The 27,431-nt window shown below is 47.2% G+C and overlaps 1 protein-coding gene across 5 annotated transcripts in view; it reads left to right on the top strand.

The window, feature by feature from the left end:
- Positions 1-27,431, top strand: part of Pde10a (phosphodiesterase 10A) — a 440,519-nt gene that overhangs the window by 18,933 nt on the left and 394,155 nt on the right. The window lies entirely within an intron of this gene.

Genomic DNA, 27,431 nt, shown 5'->3' with positions numbered 1-27,431 from the left:
AGACACACCCAAAGCCACAGACACACCCTATTTCCCAAGCAGCACAACTGACACGGAGCCACAGAGGTGAGGACTCTGGAGTGAGGGGAAGCACGTTTAACAAAATGCTCAGGGTTAGAAATTGGGGTTCAATCTGAAGATTTGAAAAGCAAAACAGCCAGCCACTGGCTCTTACCTCAACCTTAGTCTGAAATGAGGATCCTGCCTCCAGGATCTCAGAAGGGGACTGCGTCTGAGAGCTGTCTTCCCCTGCCTTATATTCCTCTCTAGGGCTGGAATTAAAGATGTGCATTACTGGGATTAAAGGCATGCACCACCCTGTTTCTATGGCAACTAGTTTGGCTACTGAGATTAAAGGTGTGTGTCATTGTGGTTACTGGGATTAAAGGCGTGGGTCATGGCTACTGGGATTAAAGGTGTGTGTTATCATAACCTGGTCTGTAAGGCTGACCAGTGGGACTGTTTTACTCTCAGATCTTCAGGCAGCCTTTATTTATTAAAATACAAGTGTATTAATTAAATCACTGCTTGGACTATTAGCTCTAGATTCTTATTGGCTAACTCCTATATTAATTTAACCCATTTCTATTAATCTGTATATTGCCACGTGGCTGTGGTTTACCAGGTAAAGTTCCCAGCATTTGTCTCTGGTGGCTCCATAGCTTCTCTCTGACTCTGCCCTTCTTTCTCCTAGCATACAGGCTAGCTTTCCCCGCCTAGTTCTGTTCTTCCCTGCCATGGGCTCAAAGCAGTTCTTTATTCATTAACCAATAATATTCACAGTATACAGAGAGGATCCCACATCAATTGATAGTGATGATGGTGATGATGGCGGTAATGATGATAGTGATGGGATGATGATGGTAATGATGGTAGTGGTTTGATGGTGATGATGATAATGGTTGTGATGATGGTGATGATGACGGTTGATGATAGTATTGGTGGTTGGCAGTGATGATCATGGTAGCAGTGCTGATAGTATTCATGAGGATGGTGGTGTTGGGATTATTAGTGCTAACAGTGATGCTGATGGTGGTGGTCTTGATACTGGTGGTAATAATTCTGGAGGTGGAATGAACTGGTGACCCGAGGCTGCAGCTTTAGCATGGACATGAGTCTGTGTAGCTATCTTCCCATGATTCCACCTGTTCTCTGGTCTAGAGACACCCACCTTCTCTGTAGAATTCTCCCCATATCCTATATACACCGATTCCTCGACTCCTGTTGCTGGTTCCTCCAGGTCTGCTCCTGGGTGAATCTGCTGAGCTGATGTCTGCTCAGCAAACTCATCCCTGTGCCCTACCATCCCTTATCATGACCTCACCTCCACTCCTCACAGCAACCCAGCTTCTCTGTTCGCGACGTGCTGAATCACAATGGCTTCTCAAGGCGTGGAGTTAAAGCATTAACTCAGTGATTTATGACTCCACACAACGTCTAAGCATGGAGTTAAAGCGTTAACCTATCTGGGATCCGGTGCCCTTTGACTTGAAGTCTTGTCCCTCCTCCCAGGGGCAGCAGGGTATCCTTTTCCTATACTGTGTCTCTCCCATGCTCTCGTCTGTGTCCTGGAGTCTCTTGATGCATGTCACATGAGCTCTTCATACGCCTGTATCTTATTCAACCCCCTTCCCATTTCCTATCTGTGGTATGCTTGTCCAAAACTTTGTCTTGAGTACCAAGAGAGCTATTTTGTAGGAACTGACACCCCATCAATTTAATATTTGCATGCCTCTTAGCCTTTATTCGTATTTTTCTCATAAGTTTTTGTGTTCCTTTTCTATGGTCCCTGATTCTTCTTTATGATCTCCTCGCATGGTTTTAGGGCTATAACAGTCAGAGCTAACTCTAGGCATTATACTTATAAAGTCCCTGCTTCACTTGGGGGCCTTTGCCTCCTTTGTGTAGTGGCATTGGCCAGCTCTCATCAAGTAGCTGGCAATTCCAACCAACATGAGTGTTCTTGCATTCATTTGTGCTGGTTGGCTGCTGGGAGCGTGGAAGCTGGAGAACATGGCTCCTGTGTGCACCCCTCACTGGCTTCAGTTGGTAGCTTCCTGGGACCGGGTGCCCCCATCACTTCCTGGCTTACTATCCTCAGCCCCTTTAGAGGCTGTCGTGTGGACAGAGATGTGAGTCCTGTTCCAGGGATCCTGCAGAGCAGCCCTGTGGGGCAGACTGACCACCCTGCTTACCACAGATCTCATTAGTATCTTCATGTTTCCTCTGAAACCAGGGTGTCTAGATGGAAATTACCCAGAGCTCTGGATTTTAGGCTGACTCCCCGGTTGCAGGATCTATTTGTGAATTATGGTTTTCCTCTCACACAGCTATGGAGGACAGATACGTGATGGGTCTTACAGGGACGACAGTGGACACATGGCTCCTGCTACTTCTATGGTCAAACGTGTTTTCCATGTTTTCACAAAGTCATTAATGGGGGGAGACACGCTGGAATTCTGGAGTGACCTCTCTCCTGTCTTCTCCACCCTCTCTCTCACTTGCCCCTCCAGCCCAACTCCACCCAACTCCAAGACAGCATAGTTTTCCGCAGGCCAATATGGAATCCATTGCCTGGAGACGATGAGCTGCACATTCTTTAGGAATGGCCTCACCTTGGCTTCGACCTCCAGAGGACACATTGCAGACATTTCCCTGTGTTATACGCGGGTAGTGTCTGCCAAGAACAGCCCAGAGCAGAGGTGTTGAACCTCAGTCTGCTGGTTCAGAACCAAGATGTGACATACTAGCTGTCTGCCCCTCACCCCATCCTAATGCTGACCTGAGCCACCATGCTGGTGAAGAGCGGAGCAGGCCACTGACTTAGCTCGCAATGTTTCAGTTGCCCCAGGAGAGCTGTGTGCCCTTCAGTTTCTCTGAGTGACGAGGACATTGAAAAGGATGGGTGAAGCAACCAGGAAATAAAACCGTGCAGTGTGGTGGAGGTGGGATTCTTCGCTTGGACACTGTAAATGTTTGTGGTCAGCTCTTTCTGTCTGTGTGTGCAGGTATGTGGAGGACAAGGGCAGCCTTGGCTCTTGCTCCCCATGCGCCACCTGCCTTAGATTGTGAAGGCATTTCAGTGACCAGGAGCTTAGCAAGTAGACCAGCCTGCTGTGCTGTCTCCCCAGTTCTGGGATTACAAATGTACCACACCCAGTCCAGCTTCCTTCCTTCCTTCCTTCCTTCTTTCCTTCCTTCCTTCCTTCCTTCCTTCCTTCCTTCCTTCCTTCCTTCCTTCCTTCCTTTCTTCTTCCTTCCTTCCTCCCTCCCTCCTCTCTTTCTTTCTTTCTTTCTTTCTTTCTTTCTTTCTTTCTTTCTTTCTTTCTTTCTTTCTTTCTTTCATCAGTTTCAGGGAGTCTGACTTAGCTACTCCAGCTTACAAAGTGAGCTCTTTCATTGGCTAGCTAAGTCATTTCCCCAGGTCAGGGGGTGACTTGTTCCTGTGGAATAGTGTATCTGTGGGCTGCCCTCTGTGTCCCCCATACTTAGCCCCTGACTTGTGTGCCACCCTCTTTCTAAATGCGGGGTCCAGCTTCTTTTTGGGGAGGGGAGTGAACAGACTGTGACAGGGATGAGGAATAGGGAACCTAGCCCACTGCTGACCCCAGGGAGCCTTCTCTCCACAGCGCCGTTGCCTCCGGCCATGATGGGAAGATCAGAACCCTGAGCCAGGGTCCTCAAGGAGTTGGGGCTCAGATCGACTCCCCCAAACATAGCTGCAGCAAACACAGTCATAACATGCTTGTGGAGGGGTTTATGCTTCCACATCACTGTTTATCTACAGATGTTCTTGCTTTCCTGGAAAGCGCTCTGCTCTCACAGGCCAAGGCCAAAGCTGTGCCTTGAAGATCATGCATTTTCTTCTCCCAGTGGGCAGGATAGCGCCTCAGACATGGTGATGACCTAATTAATGAGGAGTTCTTGGAGTAGAGTGGCTTGCGGGGGGGGGGGGGGGCAGTGGATGCTGGGCTTCCAACAAAGGCATCATAGGAATCATTTGGTGCAACGAGGACAGAGCAGCACGGGGAATCGTCATAGCGTTTGTTAATGGCAGGTGCTCCAGGGGGTGTCAGAGAGATGTCCTCACCCTCACCTGGAGCCCTGTGGGGTTAGAAGATGGTTTCCCTATAACAAGTGCTCCTTCCTGGCCCAGATCACAGCAGGGTAGACTACTTCACTGTTGGTTTAGGCCGGCTGGTCAACCTCTGGATGCTGTTTACGCCATCAGACACCAAGGGGACCGGTGTGGGATGGACACTAATTGCTATTCAGTCAAGGATTGTGGCTAAGGATGTATTAGTTGACTGTAGAATCTTGAGGGCCCACTCACCCTTGACTCTGCGGTAAGGTTTGAGTTCTCTGCCATGGTAGCCCTACCTGGTCATGTGTTCAGAGAACACAGCGATGTCCAGGGGAAATCCTGCTACTGCAACCTCTTGATATAGTCACACTGTCAAACCAAGTATGAGACCCATGCAAGCAGAACCCGGAAGAACCTCGTCATGGGTCTAAACAGGGAGCTCTGTGGTAGTTCCCTCCTTCGGTTGGGGCACCCATACTGCTGTTCACAGATGTGCCAGAGTTTCCTGGATCCATTTGCTGCTGGCTGCCGCAGGCCAGCTGTGCTGAGATGTTAGGATCAGCTTCCTGTTCGCATCCCAGAGCCGGGAATCTACTGTGCACTGTTACACCACTGGGGTAAACAAACCATGGGAAGCCACAGAATTCAGTTTCCAAACAAGGTCTGAGAGAAAGACTGACGGAGAGGAGCAGAGCTTGGCTCAGGTGTTCTCTTGGATTTCTGAGAGGCTGTGGAATCCAGAAATGGATTTTTCCTAGGCTGCTGTGTCTGCCCTTCAGGTTCTGGGTCGGCCTTGTGTGTGCTAGTCACATGCCTGCACCCATTGGGGATGTCGAAAATATAAGGCTGCTATTATTAAGAAGTGAAAGTAATTTTTAAATTACTCTTCAAAACATATTTTATATTTAATTATGTGTACGTATCTGTGTTTGTGTGTGGTTTGTGCTCATGGATGCATGTGCAGCGGCAATCCAGCAGAGGGCAGCAGATCTCGTGGAGCTTACAGGCAGTTGTGAGCCTCCCTGTGTGGCGCTGGGATCCGAACTTGAGTTCTCGGCTAGAGCAATGCATGCTCTTACTCTCTGAGTTGTCACTCTGATCTCTAAAAGTGGTTTTATTTATTTACTTATTAGATAATTTTATTGTGTGTGTGTGTGTGTGTGTGTGTGTGTGTGTGTTTGCCTGTATGTGTACCCTGTATCTCCCTGGTGCCCATGGAGGTCATTCTGATCTTGTGTGTGCTGGAGACCTGGGTCCTCTGCGAGAGTCCCAAGTGCTCTCCATGGCTGACCATTTCTCCAGTCCCTAGAAGTGGGCTCTTCTGGGAGAAGGCATACCCTACAGGCAGAAGGAACAGCCTGGATGAAGGCCCCAAAGCAGGGCATATCATCAGAATTCAGATCAGCGAGGTCACAGAGAATGATGGATGGGAGGTTAAGTCTAGGGAGAGAGAGGTGATTTGAATGCAAACTGGCCTCCATAAACTCATAGTGAGAGGCACTATTAAGGAGGTGTGGCTTTGTAGAAGCAGGTAGGCCTTGTTGGAGGAAGTGTGTCACTGTGGAGGTGGGCTTTGAGGTCTCATATGTGCTCAAGCTGTGCCCAGTGTCTCAGTTCACTTCCTGTTGCTTGCATAAGAGTAAAACTCTCAGCTCCTCCTCCAGCACCAGGTTTGCCTGCGTGCCACCCTGTCGTACCGTGATGATAATGGACTAAACTTCTGCACTGTAAGCCGCCCTTAGTTATATGCTTTCCTTTGCAAGAGTGTCTGTGGTCATGGTGTCTCTTCTCAGCAATAGAAATCATAATTAAGACTGCACGGGAGAAGGCAGCCAAGGTTTGCAGCCAGGAAGTTACTGAAGAGTTCCATTTTCTACATGGCTCAGTTGGAAATAATAGGAGAAAGACGTTGGAAATGGGGTGGAGGGGCAGGGGCAGTGGCAGAGGGAGATAGTTTGGAGTCTGAGAGGCAATGCAGGTAGAGTGATAAGGGCAGGAGACAGACCACACCATTGCGAGAACTCTGCTCATTTCTGCCCTCTATTCTGCTGCAACCCTCCCTGCAGAGTATAGTCTTCAATGTCAGGCAATGGAGAAGATGGGGGACTTGACATACCCTTTTCCCAGCAAAGCAGGAGGTGATGCAGAGAGGCCCTGACACCATGCAGTCCCCTCAGCTAGGGGAAGCCACCAAGCCCAGCAACCAATCTCAGTCTGGCTGCCCAGCTGGGCTTGACTTGGGGCAGCAGAGAGAGCCTGATAGAGATGTGGGGGCAAATTAGAACAGGCCAGAGGGGACCATGTGGAGTGGGTGGGCTGCTTGCTGGCTGTTATTGGCTGAGTAGATAAACCTGGCTTAGGGAATAAACAAGTCATTCCCAGCACCTTCTCCCTTAATTGCTTCTAGCAAAGAACTTTGAAAACAGGAGGGGAGCCTTCCCTGCCTCCTTGACACCCAGAGGTGGCAGGAGGTGGCTTCTGGAAGCTGTTAACATCCTACAGAAGGTATACTGGTGCTCAGCTTGCTGCCAAGAGCACCCAGGATGAGGGTAAAGCCATGAGGCTTGTGGGAAGGAGGGAAGGAGCCAAGCAGGTAGCCCGAGTTTTTGAGGACAACATTGACAGTTGTCTCTTGCTCTTGACACTTTTGAAAGACAAAGCCCCACTGTTTTGGACTCTGGTAGTTGGCTTCCTGTCTATCCTGGATGTCCTCTTCATAGGAGGTAGACATTTTGGGTTCTGGTATCTAGACCCAGATCCACTGCCCACACGTGTGTGTGATTTAGTAAATCCACGCCCATTGCCATGTGGCCGCTGGGTTTCCTTTCAGGTTTCCTAGTTTTAACAAACTAGCAACAAGATTCAAGAGTACAAACATTTGAAGTAGTGCCTATAAATACATTTTTAAAAATTGGTGTAACAGTTCCTCTCTCCATAGAAAGCGAACAAAATGGCACAATAATTTTTATAGAAGCTTAATTTGTAATTGCTCCAATCTAGGAATCAAGATGTCCTTCAGTTGATGAGTGGGGTAGGGAGCTGTGGTAATCCACAGCTGTGGTAGAAACAAGCATGGCAAGGCGGTGCCTGACTCAAGAGCACCTAAGAGGGTGGCACTAGCTTTGTGGATCCTCAAATGGCTTTAAAAAGACGAGTGGGTACCAGGGACTCAAGAGGGGTAATGAGGTTTGGGGGTCATGGTTCTGTGGTATGTTTTCAGTAGTGTGCGCACACAACTGCAGCATGCGTGGTGAGCCCTCACACACAGTGTGGACTTCAGTTAGGAACAGCATCCATATCAGTACACAGCCTGTAACCAATGCATTCCACGAACGCAAGCTTCAGGCAGAAGAGAGGAAGCAGGTGGTGCTGGGGGAGTTCGGAGTTCTGGGCTACCTTCTGGTGTCCTGTAAACCTAGGGCTACTTCAGATAGGCTTTGTCTCTTACAGCATCACGCAGTTAACACTCCCCATTCAGAGGTTCACGCTCCCCGTTCATCTTATACTGAGAGGGGTGGGAAGAAGTGCTATTCTGAGTGGTTTCCAAGTCCTGTCCCAAGAAGAGAGACAGCACAGGACCGGATCTGGCATGCACTAGAGGAAAAGCTGATAGAGTTGAACCCATAGCTGGAGCAGCAAGCTTAGAAACTCGATGTCCTTGCAAATCTCGCCCCGTTTTATTTCATAATTTCCACTAAGGCTAGACTTGGAATCTGATTTGTTGGGCGGGACAGCAATGCGGTGCTGAGTGGTTTCTCTGTCTTTGGAGGATGAGAAAACTCAGTCTTGGTGAGGAAGGCACCATGACCACTTTTTTGTTCTTATGAAAGTAACTAGCCAAGGAAATATGAGTGTAAGATTTACCGAGCCATGTGAAGGAATCCGTGTGGAGGGCAATGAATGGTGCATGAGCCCCTGCGGGCTTCTGTGGCGCATGGGCTGAGGGGCAGGCCCGACTCAACCCCTCCCCCCTGCATAGGTCCCTGAAGGGTACAGCAGAGGCAGGCTGGAGAGCCAGACTGGGCTGGGTCGGCTGGTCCAGTACTCAGAGCCTCTCTACTGAGACTGGGGCTGAGGGTGTTGCTTCCTGCCTCTTCCCGTTTTCTGTATCTCTTGGGAAAAGAGAAGAAAACGCTGGCGATTTTATTGTAACAGCAGTTCGTGCGTCTCAGTCCCAGTGTTGGTATTTCAGAACTGAGGTTGAAAGAGTGTGTGTGTGTGTGTGTGTGTGTGTGTGTGTGTGTGTGTGTGTGTGTGTGTGTGTGCACATGTGTATACGTGCTACTTCAGGGGTGCAGGCTGTCCTAGTGTTCCCCACTTCAGGGGTGCAGTCTGGCCTAGAGTTTCCCACTTCAGGGGTGCAGTCTGGCCTAGAGTTCCCCACTTCAGGGGTGTAGTCTGGCCTAGTGTTCCCCACTTCAGGGGTGCAGTCTGGCCTAGAGTTCCCCACTTCAGGGGTGCAGTCTGGCCTAGAGTTCCCCACTTCAGGGGTGCAGTCTGGCCTAGTGTTCCCCACTTCAGGGGTGCAGTCTGGCCTAGTGTTCCCCACTTCAGGGGTGCAGTCTGGCCTAGAGTTCCCCACTTCAGGGGTGCAGTCTGGCCTAGAGTTCCCCACTTCAGGGGTGCAGTCTGGCCTAGTGTTCCCCACTTCAGGGGTGCAGTCTGGCCTAGTGTTCCCCACATCTTCTAAGGTTAAACTCATGCCGTAGAGCTGTCTTGACGGTTCGAATATCCACTTCGGCATGTTTTAATCTCAATGACACCACAAAAATGAAGCTTTCTTAGGAGCTCTAGGGCCACCCTCATGAGAGATACACAGGCTATGGCGAGCACATTAAGAAGACCAATTCACACAAGTAGGAGATGCTGAGGTATAGAAGACCTTTGTTAGCCCTTACAGATGGGATCTGCTGGGCACCCACGTGCCAAATCCCACTTTTGGCCACACTTGGATTAGCTGTGTGGCCTGGGAAGGAGAGTTAGGCCCTCTGCATTCTGCTACCTTATGTGAGAACCCTGTCTCAGAGTCAGAGGGAGGAGCATGAGATCAGACAGATGTCAGCATCGCTCAGCATAGTAGCTGCTGGATGCACACACAGCACTTACTATGAATCATCAGAGCTGGGGCCCTGGCTGCTGTCCTTTCTAGAACACTTACAGAGTAGGGACAGCTGGAACACACATGTCAAGACAAAGCCCAAAGGGAGCAAGCTCGTTGTTTTTTTTTTAATGTTTTGAAGGAGACATAAGCAAATGAGGACAGCAGTCTTAGGGCACAGATAAAATGTTAAGTGCCACTGTGGCCCATGCTCCTGTGCAATCGGGGTATTTAATAAAAATGGTACTTTTGTACAGGTAGGAAGGGTAGGCATCAAAATGTTTTCTGGGCTCTGCAAGTCAGATGGCAGAACACACACTTTTATTTTGGATATTTAAAATACATGAAAGAAGTAAGCTATAATAATCAAGTTAGTCTTACGCCATCTTTTTTTTTTTAATCTCTAGCTGTCCTGGAACTCACTCTGTAGACCAGGCTGACCTCAAACTCACAGAGATCCTCCTGCCTCTGCCTCCCTGAGTGCTGGGATTAAAGGTGTGTGCCACCCCACCTGGCTTTACCTCATCTTTCAAGGGAGACAGTTTAACTGTGATTGGGAAGTCCAGACCCTGGGTGCAGTGTCTCTTCCCCTTTCTCCTTCCTTCCTTTTGTTCTTCCTGCCCCCTTCCTTTTATTTATTTATTTATTTATTTATTTATTTATTTATTTATTTATTTATTTTTTTGGTTTTTCGAGACAGGGTTTCTCTGTACCTTTGGTGCCTGTCCCGGAACTAGCTCTTGTAGACCAGGCTGGCCTCGAACTCACAGAGATCCGCCTGCCTCTGCCTCCTAAGTGCTGGGATTAAAGGCATGTGCCACTACCGCCCGGCCCCTTTCTTTTTTTTTTGAGCCAGGGTCTGTAGCTCTCATTGGCATATAACTCACTATGTATACCAGGCTTGCCTTGAACTTGTGGCAATCCTCCAGGGATTAAGGATTATAGGTGGGAGCTGCCGTGCCTAGTTAAACCTCCCAGGGGCCTGATCACATCACATCCAGCTCATGATGATGTGGGTGCCTGAAGAGAACGGACGTTTTTATAAAGATCTCTTCAGACGGTCTTTGTGAGTAGACCCTGTGTGTGAGCTCCCAGGGAAAACCACACTGCTAGTGCTGTTGGCAGCTGCCCGTGTGTTACGTCAGTGTCCTCCTGGTGGCCCAGCCACAGCACTATCTGCGGTGGCTCTGCCTCATACACCACCTCCCAACTATGGATGGAGATGTGGGAGTCCACCACAGGCTCTGGCCTCCGGGCGCTAATTTTAGCAAGTGAAGAACATCTCTAAGTTAGATATCTCTATTCTGTCTACATAAATCTTGGCTCTCAAGACCGCTGTGTCTTCAGGGACCAGAGAGAGCTTGGGATTTAAAGCTGACCAAAGACCTTTTCATCCCAGGTATTTCTCATCCCAGAATGCAGGAGGCAGCAAAGTCCACAGTCAGTGTTCAGGCCTGTGTCTCTCCTGTGACTTGCATAGAGAGTCACTGCATACTGTTTCTAGGCTGTTGATTGAACTGTCGCTTTGAGAAGGTGGGGCATCACACAACATGGCTGGTTCCTGGTCTTAGGTTGTGTTGTCTTGCTGTGTAAGCTTTCAGGACTGGGGGGGGGGGTGGGATTATGCACAGGTGTTCTTGATCTGGACTTGGGAAGCAGCAATAGCTGTAGGGGATTGGTACACACACTGCATACACCAGCAGACACATTTAAAGTGTGCTCAGTGAAAACCCATATGTTCACAAGGATCTGCAGAAACTCCAAAGCTAGGGAAGGACTCATGTCTCAGCTTGAGGTGGGTCTTAAACCAATGCACCAACACTTCAGGATCAAGGAAAGAAAACTTGTGATATTCTGTCCCAAAATAGCTATATAATGTCATAGCCAGGTCAGTGACAGAAAGCTCTACTTTACTAGAACAAAGAGCCCAGCAGTATAGGAAGACATATGTAGTTATAAGTCAGCCGCCAGATGAGTGACTGAGGAGATATGGACATTTATCATTTTACACTTTCAGAGGGGCTCACATGTAGCCCAGACTTGCTGTGGGACAACGGTCTGTATCCTGCCACTTATATTTTAAATAAATGCTGATTGGCCAATAGCCAGGCAGGAAGTATAGGAGGGGCAATGAGAATTCTGGGAAGAGGGAAGCACATTCTACAGTTGTGACCGAGCCACAGAGGAAGCAAGATGTAACTGCCTCTCTGAAAAAGGTACCGGGCCACGTAGCTAACATAGACAAGAATAATGAGCTAATATATGTTATAAGAGTTAATAAGAAGCCTGAGCTAATGGGCCGATCAGTTTATAATTAATGCAGACCTCTGTGTTAAACCTCCTAGGGGCTTAACAGCTGTGGAAACCAGGCAGGACAAAAACCTCAGTCAACATAGACTGACCCCAAGTTCACTGTGTGGCCAAGGATGGTCCTGAACTTCTGATCTCCTACCCTCACTTTCCCAAGTGTTGGGTGCAGACATGCGCCACACCCCTGCTGGTTTATACTGTACAAAAAATCCCACCCAGGTACTCACACATGCATGGCTCACACTCTATCAACTGAGCCACATCCACGGCCCCTGGACATTTGTTCTGAGGGAGTAAAAGCAACTACAGGAGTTTGCATTCATGGTTTCTTGTCAAGGCCACTGTTAGCCTTAGCATTAGAGACAGCATACCAGCCAGGTTCTCAGCTTCTCCCCTTGTTATAGTTTTGATCTAAATTGTGACACCAGAGCTCATGTTCTGGTGCAGCAGGGCTCGAGGCTCAGCCTTTGGGAGATAATTGGATCATGAGTGTTCTGATGTCATCCATGGGTCCATCCTCAGATGGATTCATAGTGTGAGGCATGGGAGCTGGGGAACTCTGTGCCTTTGATCTGAGGCTTCTGGGAAGGAATTCCACACCTCTGGGATCTCCCACTCACAGGTGGGTGGGCATTAGAGGCACCTCCCAGGTCCATCAAATTTCTGAAGAAGGAGGCTTGGGCTTCTTCCCAAGAGTATGACTCTATGCCACCTTGGGCTGTGACTTTCCAACTCAGGCACACAGTAGGGTTGCCAAGAGTGCTCACTGATGTTGCTGCCTCTGTTACCACCTCCTTCTCTTTCGAGACAAGATTCTAGGTAAGATAGCTGTTCAGAGAGGTCCCTTTACTTATACAAGGTGGCTCAGCTTGCAGGTTGCAATGTGCAGGATGTGGCTGTGAACTGAGGGTAAGGTGGCTGAAGCCAACTCAAGCCAGTGACTAAATAGTCTGTCTTCCTTCCTTCCTTCCTTGCTTCCTTCCTTCCTTCCTTCCTTCCTTCCCTCCTTTCTTCCTTCCTCCCTCCCTTCCCTCCCTCTCTCCCTTTCCTCCTTTCTTCCCTTCTTCCTTCCTTTCATCCATCCATCTGCCCATCAGTCTGTCTGTGTTCTTTTCTTCCACTTTGAGCTGGAAGAAGGGAGTGTCTCCTTCTGTTCCAGGATGCAGGGGTGTGGGGGTGCAGCTCCATTTGTCCACACCAAAGGGGAGGATCCTTGACACATGTCCTAACTCTTCCTCTCCCCTGTGGAGAACCAGAAGTCTGGGCATGGCTCAACCACACACAGACAGCACAGTAGCCAGGAGCGCTGACCTCCAGCCGTGGCTCCATATGCTCCCAGAACACTCAGAACCTGGGAGTTTGTGAGGCTTGTCCATTTCCCACAACAGCCTCTAAGCCCGCCCGCCACTGCTTATTTAAGCTAACTGACAGCTACTCATCGCTGATCTGGGGCTGCGGCAAGAGAAATATCGAGTGGCCCCTGCTAGCCCAGACCATAAGATAAATCACTGTTCTGATACTATAGCAGAATGCCTGAGGTGATCATCTTATAAAGAGAAAATAGTGGTTTCATCCTGCAGGGTTAAAGGTTTTGGTTTCTGATCAGTTGGCCCTGTGGCTTTGGGCCCATGTAGGACTGTGCAGTATTGAGACACCGTGTACTTCCTGGACAGGAAGCAAATGAGAGAAGGGGCATAGACCGAGGACTCATAATTACTTTTAGGGGCACACCTCAGTGACCCAAAGTCTTTCTGTTGTGCCTAAATATCCCCTACCTCCTAACAGTGACACCAAGAAGACCAAAGCTTATAAATGAGCCCTGTGGAAAGCCTTCCAGATAAAAACTATAGCAGATGGTACGTATATCTGTAAAATTCAACATGCTATGCAAAACTGCACCTTAAAAATCACCGGGTTTGTGGGAACATTACACTCTGAAACCTTGTGACATGTAGTATGGAGACAGGAGCTCAATGGTGACGGTGCAGTCACAGGTTAGCTGTGAGGAAATACACAAGCACCGTGTTCTCTTGAAACATCCCCTATAACTGCTTGGCTGAGGTTTTCTGTAGAGGGGAGTGTACCCACAGCCTGGGATAGAGCCTGACTATTGCCAGTCTGGAAGAGAAATAGAATAAAGAACTATGCCCAGAGAAAGGCAGAAAGCTTATGCGAATGCCTAATAGGGAAAAGCTGAAGGGAAGGGGCCATTAGAAGGCCGTGGGAACGCGGCTTGGTTTACCCTGCAGGGCTGGAAGGAAGGTGGTAATCATTGATTAGAGATGCCATCTGGGTTGGGTTAAAGGATACCTAGGTGGTTAGTCCTACCTGGTGAGGCTGGAGGGTGTTGTTGACATGTGAATCAGAAGACAGAGTGAGAGGGAATTGTTATCAAGGAGGGTGGGGAGGCTCCAGCCAATGAGACCAGGGCTCAGAGGGGGCAGAATGGAGGAGCAGAGACTGACACTTTCTTTTGGATCTGGGTCACCTGTCACCTCCTTCGGTTTCTCCTGGTCCTTGGGCCATCAGACTCAAAGCTTAAATCAGTGTCCACTTCTCTCCAGACCTGGAACTGAGATCGACTCCACCGTCTGCTTCTCAGTTCCATTTATAAAGAGCAGATTGAGGGGCTTCCGCTTGAGGAGTGGCGGAGCCATTCCCCACTGTAAGACCTCAACGGTGTGTTTGTGTCCATGTCCTGGGGGAATATTGTGAGATTTGTTTGCTCTCTCTGCACCCACCTGGTTCCCAAGGCATAGGAGAGATGGAAATTCACATTATACCCATATATACACCTAATCCATCAGCGGTGCTGGAATGGATTTCTCATCTCAAGCATTATAGCAGCCCTGGCTTTAGTTCCACCAGGCAGATTGTCCAACCCTGGACAATCTTACTTGCACACTGCTGCTTTGAATGCATTTTAGGCAGCAGTAGATAGAGACTGAGTGCTGATTGGCTGGAATCTGAAACAGCCCTTTCCCCAAGAGAGATTCAGAAGAAGAGAGGTCAAAGCTAGAGACCTCTCCTTACCTACAGCAAATGGAAAGATGTCCAGTGCTGGGTGGAACAGTCAGCAAGGAACAGTCATCCTGGAGCATGTGCAGATGTGTGTGGGGACTACTGTCCGGGGGAGTAGAAGCTTCTAGAATGTATCCAGTCTCCTTCAAAGTGCAAAGAGACACTAAAAATATCATGTCACACACTCTTAGCATCTTTGCTTTGCTTTCAAGGGAGACATGAGGCAAGGAAGAAAAGGAAATGCTGGTGATCCTTTAATTATCTAGCAGAATGTATATGTGTGTGTGTGTATATATATATATATCTCACAGATGGACATTTTCAGTTCTCTTATGGTTCCCAATACACATAGTACAAGCATGGTAGGAATATTTAATAAATGGGGCAGTAGGAAACGCCAAACACTTTCTAGGAGAGAAACAAGAACATATGAGTTGTGAAGGGTGTGCCCTTCACAGAAGGGGTGGGATCATCACAAGTCACATGGGCCCAGCACAGGGTGCTGATAGCTACAGGGTGATGGTGCAGCAGGGGCTGCTGCCTGGAGTGCTCAGGGGCGGTGATGTTTGGGGCTAGTGTGGAGGAAGAGGGGAGATGGTGGAGCCAGGTGGAAAGCATCACTGGTGACAGACGTCATGGGGACATGTGGCAACCTGGAGTACTGAGAAAAGCGTTGGGTGGGTTTGGTTTGGGTAAAGCGTTCATGTGGCTAGATCATCAGCAATTCCTACTGATTCCAGAACACTTGTGATGGTGCCCCCTTTGCAGGCTTACTAAACTCTGTTCCCAGCCCCCATCTACCAACTGTCAATCAGAGCATCATCCCGGGGTCAGCACATTTAATTCTTACAACCACCTCATGAGTGGGTGGCATTACTACCCCTTTTCATGAGAAAACTGCATGAAGGAGAGCTTAAGAAGCTTGTCTTAGATCAGACATCTCCCTGGGCTCAGAACTGGGCGCATACCCCAGACTGACCTGAGCGTCCAGGCTCCCAGATGCCTCTGTGCATATACTCCCTGACCTACACCAAGAAGGGTAGGACAGTGTTCAACAATACAAAAGTCTGTGGGCTTGTGTTTTTTGTAGAGAGGTTTTGAAGAAGAAACAGTTTAAATCTTCTACATGCTTTTTTAAAATAGAAAAATGGTCAATTGCCGCTTTAATGTTTGGGGAAAATGACCTTTCTCCCCACAATTCTGACAATGATAAACACATTGAATTATGGGTGTTGTTAGCCCACTGCTTATGTCTAGTTATATCCACTTCAAAGATGGCTACCGTTGGTGGATGGGCTGGAAGGAGAAGCGCAGGGATGCATTGGGTAGATGACCCTGGAGGAAGCAGGCATTCACGGGAGCAGTCTTCAGGAATGGTGGACAGCATCGGGCAAAGAAAAAGTCAGTGTGAAGGTTGTGCATCCGCCCTGTGAAAGGGAACAGAAAGCTGGGCCAGAATGCCAGACCCAGCATCCAGCACACACAGCACGACGGAAAACTGTAGCAGAGCCTCTCTGGAACTTTCCAGGAGCAGATGTGTAAGTTGGCAGAACTGTTTCCAGTGCTCTCCACCTTCCAATGTGAAATGGCTTGGGTGGATTTCCCCAGTGACAGTTCAAGCTTGGCCTGGAAGTTGGCAAGTGGCTGCCAGGATGTCTGAGTGTGCCTAGACTACTTCTCACAGCCTGTGTTTTAATAACATCGTTTCACTTCCATGTCGATTCAGGCCAACCCGTCTGCAAAGACACAGCTTAATGCAAATTGGAGCCTTGGTGTTGAAGACCAGAAATGAGCTAAAGACACCACAGCAGTGTTCTTTATTGTGAATGACAAGCAGGCCCCTCATGAACAGGTGCCACCAGGTCCAGCTCTTTCTTTCTCCATATGAGTTCTGGACATTGAACTCAAGACTTCATGTTTGAAAGGCAAACACTTTCCTGAGCTTTCCCCAGCTGTTTTGAATAGTTCTTGAACAGTGAATGCCTAGAGCACCTGCCTTGGTTTGGAGGTGAAGCTCCCAGGTGAAGATGTTGCTGCTGTCATTAAGTTTTCTAGTTGGTGCCACTGCCCAGAACTAGGAACCCACGACACTCTTATTGCCAGGACTCTTCTGCTCCCAAGGATTCAGGGCTGAATGGAACCAGAGGAGTCCAAGTACTGGCTGCAGAAAAGGGTTTACTTGGGTGTAGCTGGCTCCCTGTGACTTTCCAGGAAGGACGCATGACTTAGAGAAGGGTTCTTAGGGAAGTCGTGCAGAGTCAGGCCACCAGCCAGTGCTGCAGACTGTGATGTCAGGATGCTGAAGCAGACGACACACCCACAGACACATTGTCTCTCTCGAACTCCTCTCCAGAGATGACTACGAGGATAGCAAGAGGGAGGGAGCAAAATCGCCAGATGAAACCAAGTGGTACAAGCTTAAGACCATTTGCATTGCTTGTTTCTTCTTTATAAAGTCACATATAAAGATTTCATGTATGAGCTGATCCAAACATTTTACTTGTTTATTATTATGATGTATATGTACACAAGGGGTGTGTGTGTGTGTGTGTGTGTGTGTGTGTGTGTGTGCGTGCTATAGCACATGTGTACATAACAGAGCACAAGTTTCAGGAGCTGGTTCTCTCCTTGCACCTTGGTCTCTGAGGACTGAGTTTAGGTCGTTGGGCTTGTGTGAGAAAAGCTGACACTTGCTAAGCCATCTTGCTAGCCACCAATATTCTCTTAAAGGTAAACTGTCAGATCCCATGCAGCTAAGTTGCCAACATGAGCACTTGGGCATAGATAAGCACAGGTGAGCAGTCCTCAGCACACGAATCTTATTGTCTGGACTGATGACTTCCCTGAGAAGGGGTTTTAGAGAGAGGATAAAGGTATCCACGGACGTGCACACATACTGTGGGACAATGGTCTGTACCCTGTCAATTGTATTTTAATAAAATGCTGATTGGCCAGTAGCCTGGCAGGAAGTATAGACATGTTAACCAGGCAGGAAGTAGAGGCAGGGCAACAAGAACAGGAGAATTCTGGGAAGAGGAGAGTTAGTCTGTAGCCGTCATCCAGACGCAGAGGAAGGAAGATGTGAATGTCTCACTGAAAAAGGTACCAAGCTGTGTGGCTAACACGGACAAGAATTATCGGCTAATATAAGATGTAAGAATTAGTTAACAAGAAGCTTGAACTAATAGGCCAACGAGTTTACAATTAATATAAGCTTCTGTGTGTTTCTTTGGGGCTGAATGGCTGCAGGATCAGGCAGGACAGGAACCTCTGTCAAGACACATATGTGTAGTTACCATGTGGTTTCACATGTAATGTTCTGGGGTCCTTTGAAGAAAAACATTATATGTAGTTTTAGTATCTCAGCTCAATGAGTAGTAATTTCTAGAAATATCACTATGTTAACTTGTGTGTTCTTCCCTGCCCCCCGAGACTGGGTTTCTCTGTGAAGCTCTAGCTGTCCTGGCACTAGCTCTGTGTACCAGGCTGTCCTCCAACTCACAGAAATCCACCTGCCTCAACCTCCAGAGTGCTGGGATTAAAGGTGTGTGCCACCACTGCCGGCTTAACTTGTGTGTTCTAATTAATTCTTTGACCTGATTTTGTAGTATTTGTGGTGAAGATACATGACTTTATTCAGTCATTTCCTTGTTTGATGAACATTTGCCCCCGCCTCACTTTTCTAAAAACAGGGTTTAACTATGTAACCCTTCCTTGACTGGCCTGGTTCTCACTTGGACTTACAGAGATCCACCTGCTTCTGCTATCCCCAGCCCCCTAATGCTGGGATTAAAGGTGTATATCACCATGCCTGGATGTTTCTAGTACTTTGTATGCTGTCAGTCATGCCATAGTGAACAGTGTATCTACAGCCTTCTGCAGACTTCTCTCTCTATTTTTGCTTGTGAGCGTCTGTGTACCTGCATGAGTTTGTGTGCACTGTGTGTGTAGGTACCCACAGAAGCCAGAGGGTGTCAGATAACCTGGGACTGAAGTTATGACCTGATGTGGGTGCTAGCGGCTGAGCACAGGTCCTCGGCAAGAGCCGTGACTACTCTTACATCCTGAGCCACCACCTCCTCAGCTTCCTTCTCTAAATAGAATCTCATTGCCCATTCCACCCAACTTCTCTTCCTACACATGTATGGAGGTCAGTCAACTGGGTTATTTATGGAATGTGTGTGTGTGTGTGTGTGTGTGTGTGTGTGTGTGTGAGATGTTGTTTGGTTCTATTTTTGCTTTCTGTTTGCTTTTAATTTTTTTCCCTAATGTCTTCATTTTTTTCTTTTTTTCTACCTCTTTAGTAACTACTTCACCGTGGGCTTAGGATTCAATGTTTTGGAGCATATGAGGCCTCTCTGAGAAAAGCACCATGTGTGTTCCCTGGGGTTCTCTGAGGATCTGTAAGGTCACCCAAAGATGAGAGCCCATTGTCCAGGGAGCACCCAGGCCTTGAGCGCCATCCCTGAGACTCTTCCAAGCTTAGCCACACTTAAGTTCAACATCAACTTGATTGCAACTTTATTTTCATAGGAATGTATGTCAGTAAACAAAGGCTACTATAAGAAGAATAACCATTTTAATGAAAACATAACCTGATTTGGGTCAGAGATATGACTATATTTCCTTGTTTGCTTAGAGGTGCCATAATTATCACGGGGGCTACACACTGTCACTGGGAAGCCATGTTGTTATGCACATCAGTGGTCTCTGCTGGTACCTGAGTCACACATCTTCATAGTCCTGTTCCTCAAAGGACCCTCCCTTGACTGAGGAGGTCATGAGTGACACATCTAGTTGGCCTGAGGTGTCAGAGACTCCTAGGGGTTCTTCTGTGCTGCGAAGTCCGTGTTAGTGGCAGTAACTTCAAATCTTTGCTGTTGGGCTTCTTGAAGCGCCACCCACTCCTGGAGTCCTGAGTCTGCTCTGCCAGGAAGAATTTTAGCAATCCTCAAGGCCAGGCTGGCCAACAATTCTTAGAATCAACCCTTTCTCTTTATAGCCCACATGTTAGGTGGTTCCCTCACTGCTGTGACAAACGCCCAGGGAAAGCAATTTAAGCAGGAAGGTTTAGTTTGGGCTCATAGGTTCAAGGCTACCGCCCATCATGGTAGGAAGTCGCAGTAGCATGAATGGGAAGTTCATGGTCACATGGCATCCACAGGCAGGAAGCAGTGATGGATGCTGATGCTCATCTTTATCCTTGTCATTTGGTCCAGGACCGCAGCCCACGGAATGGCATCAACCTCATCTAGCCTGAGTCTTTCCACCCCAGTTAACCCAATTAGAAAACTCCTCATAAACATGCCTGAGGTTTGTCCCTGAGGTGATTCTGGGTCCTGTGAATTTGACAGTTGGTACTTGGTACTATCCTCCACATTCTGTTTCTAGAACCAGGAGAGGTGTGTGTGTTTTTTTTTAAACTGTGGATTTCTGTTCTCGGTAAGTTCTGTGCGGTGGATGGCAGCTCCTTCTCCACCTGGCTCTTTTCAACAATGTGGCTGCTCTCAACAATGTTCCTGTTGACTTCGCTTGTTCAGTAAATGTTTACTGGGTCCTGCTGGGTTGGAACATGTACTGGATCCATATTTCTGATGAATATTTCTTTCATAAGTTATAAAAATATTCAGTGATGGGGCTGGAGAGATGGCTCAACAGTTAAGAGCACTGGCTGCTCTTCCAGAGGTCGTGAGTTCAATTCCCAGCAACCACATGGTGGCTCACAACCATCTGTAATGAGGTCTGTTGTCTTCTTCTGACTTGCAGGTATGCAGAGCACTCATATATAAAATATAAACAAATAAATTAAAAAAATATTCAGTGACATAAAGCATATCAAGAAAACATTTTTAATAAGTAAGTTTATTTTGGGTGTGGTATGAAGCTGAATTCTGATGAGAAATTACTTTAAGAGGCTGAGAAAACTATACCATGTGCAGATCAGGAGTTGTAGCAGCCTAAGAGAAGAAAGCAAAGGGCTGGTTAAAGTCTGGATGTTAGCTATCATCTCCTGAGCTTGTGCTCTTACATCTTGGGCAGATCCCTCCTGGCACAGCACCCTCTCCTTCAGATGAGATAAACAGCCACCACAGCTGGGGCTGGCAGATTCTCCCAAAAGCTGAGCTGGGCTCCATCCAGCCCTTTGAGGGGCACTAATTAGCAATGCTTCACTACAATAGTGTCATTCTGGGGACCAAGCTCTTTACGTATAGATCTTTGGGGGGCCCTCCCTATGTTTAAGACATAGCAGAGCATTTATGAGACCTGTTAGTCTAATAGTTCAAACGATAATCACTGCTATGACTGTGCCCGGCACAGAAACAAACACCGTCGGAGCTGATGCTTGGCATCCCCGCCCATCTGAGGATTGTTCTGAGTAGTGGGAAGTGCTACACTTTATACAGACAGAATTTTCTCCTATTATACTGAAGACATTGTTATTACTTAAAAAAACTGTATAGTAATCATTTTAACTTTTATTTCTTAACCATATATTAGTGTGTATTATTGTACAAATGAACAGGTGTCATTACAAAAAGCATAACACACATATAAAATAAACTTTGCACACGTTCACTTCCCTAGTTCCCTTCTTTTGTCTTCCCTCCCGCATCCTCTGGTTCCCTCCTTCTTAAATAGCGCCTGCTCTACCTTCAAGTCTTTTTGGAAAAGCATATATTTTGCACATGAGATAAATATATAATCTCTGCCTTGCAGAGTCTGCCTTAATTTACTCCAGCTCCATCCATTTTCCTATAAAGGACATAATTTTGTTCTTCTTAATGGCGGAGTAAAACACCACTGTGCGCATACTCCATTTATTTATCCGTTAGTCCGAGGTGGACCTAGGCTGATTCCATAGCTCAGTTCTTCTGCCCTGGTGTGCAGTGGCACTCTCCTGCTGGCGTGCTGAATCAGTTCCCTGGAGGCAGCATGGTCCAGGGTGGCTGCCAAGCTGGGAAGTGCACATGTGTATCAACATCTGGCGGGATTGGATCCTGCTAAGTTGAGATATTTAACTTTATAATTCTTTTTTCTACCAAACTAAGGCACATGGGTAGGTTGTGAAATGGGGGCAGCCACTCTGTCAATGAAAACAGCCTGGCTGAGCTTGTAGTCCTGGAATGCTTCTCATGGGTCTTCCCAGGAATGTAGGAGCCCATAGAAAAACATGGGTTTACCTAGAGTGACTAGGCAAGAGAAACAGCCTTCTTCGTTATGTCTGAGAACTCCGCTCTTCTGAGAAACAGTGACCGAGTCAGCAAATCTGTCCTTTATATCCCATGTGTTTGTCACTTTCCTCCTGTTCCTTCTACACTCACAGAAGCATTTGAATAGTTAACTGCGTTTTCCAGGTCTCCAGCATGTGGACAGCTGTCACTGGAATGTGGAGATGCCAATCATGTAAACAAATACATTAAAACACACACACATACAAACACAGGTGCTATTCTCTAGAGAGCCTTGACTAATACAAATATATATGACATATCTTTCTATTATATAAATGCACTATGCATGAATAGTAAGTATATGTTTATATAATTTATTATGAACATTATATTATAAATATATATTCTATAATTATATACAAATATATAAGTACCTATAATTATGAATATTAAAATATGCGGTTCTCTTTTAAGTTAGTGTTTGCACAAGGGAAAATGAGAAAATGCAATGATGTGGGAGTGTCATATATCAATCTGTTGATTTCATTGTTTAAGCAATAAAGAAACTGCTAGGCCCATTTGATAGGCCCACCCTTAGGTGGGTGGAGTAAACAGAAGGGAAGGCTGGGAGGAAGAGGAAGTGAGGTCAGACTCCACAGCTCTCCGCTCGGGAGCAGACGCAAGAGAGACGCCATGCTACCTGCTCCAGGGAAGACGCACACCATGCCCCAGCTCCGACCCAGGATGGACTTAGGTTAGAATCTTCCCGGTAAGCGCACCTAGGGGCGCTACACAGATGATTAGAAATGGGCCAGAGCAGTGTTTAAAAGAATACAGTGTCCGTGTAATTATTTGGGGCATAAGCTAGCCGGGCAGGGCAGGTGGCTTGGGTTTGGAGGACGCAGCCCTGCCGCCGCGCCCCTATTACTACAAATGGCGCCCACGTGATGGACTAAACCCACTTAAAAAAACCTGAGAAGGCTTAAAAATAAGGGAGAGAGAGTTTAACACAGATTTTTGCTGTTTGTTGGTGGCGTGCTGTAGAGAGATTTCCTGATTCGGCAACAGCAGCAGAAAAAACGCTGTGTCATTTCAAAGAGTGGCTTCCTGGGGCTGTGCCTCCAGTGCAAACTCTGGCTTTATGTTTGTGTTCCCGCTTGGGATCTGAAGGAGAGTGCTCTGAGACCTTGACGATGACTCAGAGCTCCGCGCCTGCTCCTGGGCAGAAGGCAGAATCAGGCTTAGGCAGGCGGAAGAGCATGGCGGATTTCTGCTGCCATACAGAGATGTGTTTTCAGACTGCGTAGTGCTCTGCGTGTCAGATCTGGATGTAACTTGGATGAAAAGAATTTCTGTGCTGTACGCTCAGTCTCAGAATTAAAGTGCTGAGTGCCGCTCCTACCTGGTAGCCCCAAGAGGCTTCCTGACTCGGCTTTAGCTGCAAAGCCTGCAGCTCATTAAGAGGTCCTGCCACGAAACACTTAAACGGTGTTGACGAAAAGCTGAACGCGTGCTTTTCGGTTTTCAGCCATAGCAGAAAAAAAGCTGCGCCGCTTAAAAATGCCGGCTTTCTGGGCCATCCTGCCAGGGAAAACTCTGACTGTCTGAGGCAGGAGGGCCGGCTACCGAGAGAGGACTTGAGTGTTGTCCGTTGTAGCTCGCTGGCTGGCCGGGACCTTGAAATGCCAGTTGTGGCTATAAACATGGCTACAGCCAGTACCTCAGCCAAGAGGCTGAAAAGCTAAGGAATGGACTGGATCTAGCTGGCAAAGCCACGCCTTTAGTCCTACTGATATTGCTCAGTAATTTAAAGGCTCTTGTGGTCAGAAAAACAGAGAGAGATACAGTAAAGAGATTCAAAGACAGAGAAAAAATTTAAATGATTTACAGTGTTAAAAATATATACAGACTAAAAGTTAAAATTCTTAAAGTAAACTTCTGTGACTTCAAGGTGTGGTAGCACACGCCTTTAATCCCAGTGCCTAGAAGGCAGAGAGGAACAGATCTCTGTGAGTTCAAGGTGTGGTAGCACACGCCTTTAATCCCAATGCCTGGGAGGCAGAGACAGGCGGATCTCTGAGAGTTCAAAGGCAGCCTGGTCTACAGATATACGCTCAAAAAGCAAAAAGTTAACCTAGGAATGTCACAGCTTAGATTCTTAAGCACCTAGTGATTTAAAGGCGCAAATCAAAAGTGCTCCTGGATAGTAAAAAATTGCAGATTCACAATAGGACAGATTCAGACCACTAAACGAGTCACACTGTTGGATGAATGTACGTAGGCTTGGGAGAGAGAAGAAAAAGAATATAGAGAATAAAGTTAATGGGTTAAAAAAAAAAAAAGGTAAAGTCTTTAAAGAGACAGAATAAAGTAAAGTGATAGAGTAAAAATAAGCCGCGTAAAGATGAAAAATTCACAGAGAGTCTGGATTCTTTGTATTATTGTGTTTTCTTTAAAATTTTTGACTGTGAAGGAGCTAAGTACAGAGAGACATTTCATTACATGGGCTGCCAAGCTAAACCAGAATGGATATAAGGGTATTACGATTTCAGAATTTGGGTCTAAGGATATGATGCTTTGGAGAGAGTCTTCTTTTGTTTTCACAGAGGATGAGACTCTATGGATTTCTTCTATCCCGATTTGGTATGATAGACCACGACCTCCTGAAATGTTCCTGTGAACGCCCTCAAAAAATTACGTCACTCAACTGCCAACTGAGATAAACCTGGCACACAGGTTACACCCTAAATGATCTGATTAACAGCGCCCCCATTCAGCAGGAAGCAGTTTGGAGAGAAAAAACTGCGCCCATGTTCCCAAAATATTATTTATAAATGTTCTTTTACATTTAAAGGGGGAAATGATATAGGTATGAATAATTTGCATTGATAGAGATTTAAGGTCAATTTTGTTATATGTATAAATGTTTCTGATGTAATTTTTACTTAATAACTGTTTTGTTATATGTAATTTTGCTATGTTAAGGTTAAAGCCTTCCTTTTTTTGTTTAAACAGAAAAAGGGGAAGTGATGTGGGAGTGTCATATATCAATCTGTTGATTTCATTGTTTAAGCAATAAAGAAACTGCTAGGCCCATTTGATAGGCCCACCCTTAGGTGGGTGGAGTAAACAGAAGGGAAGGCTGGGAGGAAGAGGAAGTGAGGTCAGACTCCACAGCTCTCCGCTCGGGAGCAGACGCAAGAGAGACGCCATGCTACCTGCTCCAGGGAAGACGCACACCATGCCCCAGCTCCGACCCAGGATGGACTTAGGTTAGAATCTTCCCGGTAAGCGCACCTAGGGGCGCTACACAGATGATTAGAAATGGGCCAGAGCAGTGTTTAAAAGAATACAGTGTCCGTGTAATTATTTGGGGCATAAGCTAGCCGGGCAGGGCAGGTGGCTTGGGTTTGGAGGACGCAGCCCTGCCGCCGCGCCCCTATTACTACAATGCAAACATTAATGGAGTCCTCCCACAGACCACACATACAGCCCGTGAGTACTCTGCAAGCCTCTGCCACCGGCATCTGTGTGTTTATATTTTTGAGAAAGTAATATTGTATCATGGTTACTAGTTATAATACTGCAGCATGGATACTGTTTACAGTACTGTAGCATAGTTATTGTTTGTAATATTGTAGCTGGGTCACTCCTTATAATATCACAGTGTAGCTACTGTCTGTAATATTGTAGCTGGGTCACTATCTGAAATATCACAGTGTAGCTACTATCTGTACTATTGTAGCATAGCTACTATTATAAGATGCCTTTTAAATTTTATTCTATTACTATTAGCTTTTCATGTGAGTAGAATAGCTGCTTTTGTTTTTTTGAGAACTTGAGAATTTCATATGTGCATAAACATGTTTTACTAGTATGTGCATGAGTGTAGGACCGTCTACTGGAGTTACAGTAGTTTTCTGTGGGGGAAGATTGTGTGTGTTTTGTTGATGTTATTTTAAAATAGAGCTCTAAACACTTTGGCTGATCCACCATCGCCAGCTTTGGGGCTGTTTCTATTAGCCCTGTAATGACTGTGTTTGCTGATGCCTGAGCTGTCATCTAAGGGCAGACTTCTAGTGGCCAGATGCGTGGTAGCATCCTGAGGAGTCCTGTTAGACTTTCAGCATGTATGTTTCTGTCCTAAACTTTCCCTCCTCCTCGAGAAGCAGCAATATAGGTTTCCACTAGGGAGTGAAATCTTGTCTAATGCCGAGTCCAAGTCTTTACTAGGAAGGGGAATTCTCCTTGGAAGAGGTGCAGCCAAAGCACCTTTGCTGTGGGGGCTGGAGAGATGGCTCAGAAATGAAGAGCACTGGCTGCTCTTCCAGGGGACCCAGGTTCAATTCCCAGCACCTATGTGGCAGCTCCCATTTGTCTATAGTTCTGGTTCCAGGGGACTTGGAGCCCTCGAACAGGCATACATAGGCAAAACACAAGTGCATATAAAAATTATTTAAATGATTATTAAAATTATAAAAAATAAATTATTAAAAATATTTTAAAGAAACTATCTTTGCTGTGGCCTAGGAAATGGTGTGGGGATAAGAGAGAGGCTGCCTCTGGTATTGGGGGGATTCTGATCTCAGTCTGTTTTTCTCCAGTGGGTGCTGTAGTCTTGCTCCCAGGGACTGGGAGCCTGGCTTTCTCTTTCTGTTGTTCGCTTGGGGACATGCAAGGAGAGTGTGAACTTGAGGCATGGCCAATCCGACAGTCAGAATTTCCAGATGAACTGCAGACTCCAGTGTTTAAAGGCTGAACTTTTCTGTTGGGCTTTTCTACTTGAATCACCATCGTTGCCTTTGAAGACTGAAGAGTTGATGCAAACGTGCTGGGAGAAATCAAGATTAGAGGCCCTTTCTCAGCACGGTGACACATGGTTTCCAGCTCTAATGTCGTGAGTGCTTCTGGCCAGACAAGAAGAGGTGGTTTGCAGCATCCAGATCAGACTGGGTGGCTTCCTACCATACTCTTCTAGGGCTACACTGGTTGAAAGGCTAACCTGCAGGGAGAAACACAACATCAAAGACAGCACCCTAAAGGGTGTATGTTGTGTGGTGTACCCATGTGGGGTGTGATGGCTTTTGTGTGTGCGTGCGTACGCGTGTGTGTGTGCGTGCGTGTGTGTGTGTGTGTGTGCATGCGTGCGCGCGTGTGTGTGTGTGTGTGTGTGTGTGTGTGTCACAAAGCCACAGGACATCAACAATTGTCATCATGAGATAAGCAGCTTAGGGACAGCCCAGGGGTGCCCGTACCCCTCGATGTTTATCGAGAACTTCACAAGTTTAGCCCTCGAGGCTGCACCCTGTCTATTGTGCCAGGCTGCCGAGGACAGTGACACCTTCACGCTGAGTGGGAACCAGTTCTTGCTGGCACACACAGCTCAACCCCATTGGTCGTTGGCCACAGACACCTGTGTCAGGAATGGATGAGCCTGTCTTTCACAGCAAACTTCCTGGAGTTCAGACTGGTACCCCATAAGAGAGCTTCCCACATGGGGTGAATGGTGTGTCTAGGTTGCTTGGAAAGGTGTTCCTCATGCTTGTGAGTAGAGCCAGGCTGGCCTAAAAGCATGAACAGGGCTGGGAATGTGGCTCAGTCCTGCCACTCAAGACTGATGAGCTGAGCTCAGAACCCCAGACAAAGCTGGACGTAGCAGCTCCAGTGTCTATGTTCCCAGGGTGTCTTTCCAGGGACAGTAGAACTGATAGAGTCCTGAAGGTCAGGTAGCCTAGGTTACACAACA

This window comes from Microtus pennsylvanicus, chromosome 1 (genome assembly GCF_037038515.1).
Source record: "Microtus pennsylvanicus isolate mMicPen1 chromosome 1, mMicPen1.hap1, whole genome shotgun sequence".
NCBI classification, from domain to species: Eukaryota; Metazoa; Chordata; class Mammalia; order Rodentia; family Cricetidae; genus Microtus; species Microtus pennsylvanicus.
This window is presented reverse-complemented; position numbering and strand designations above follow the sequence as displayed.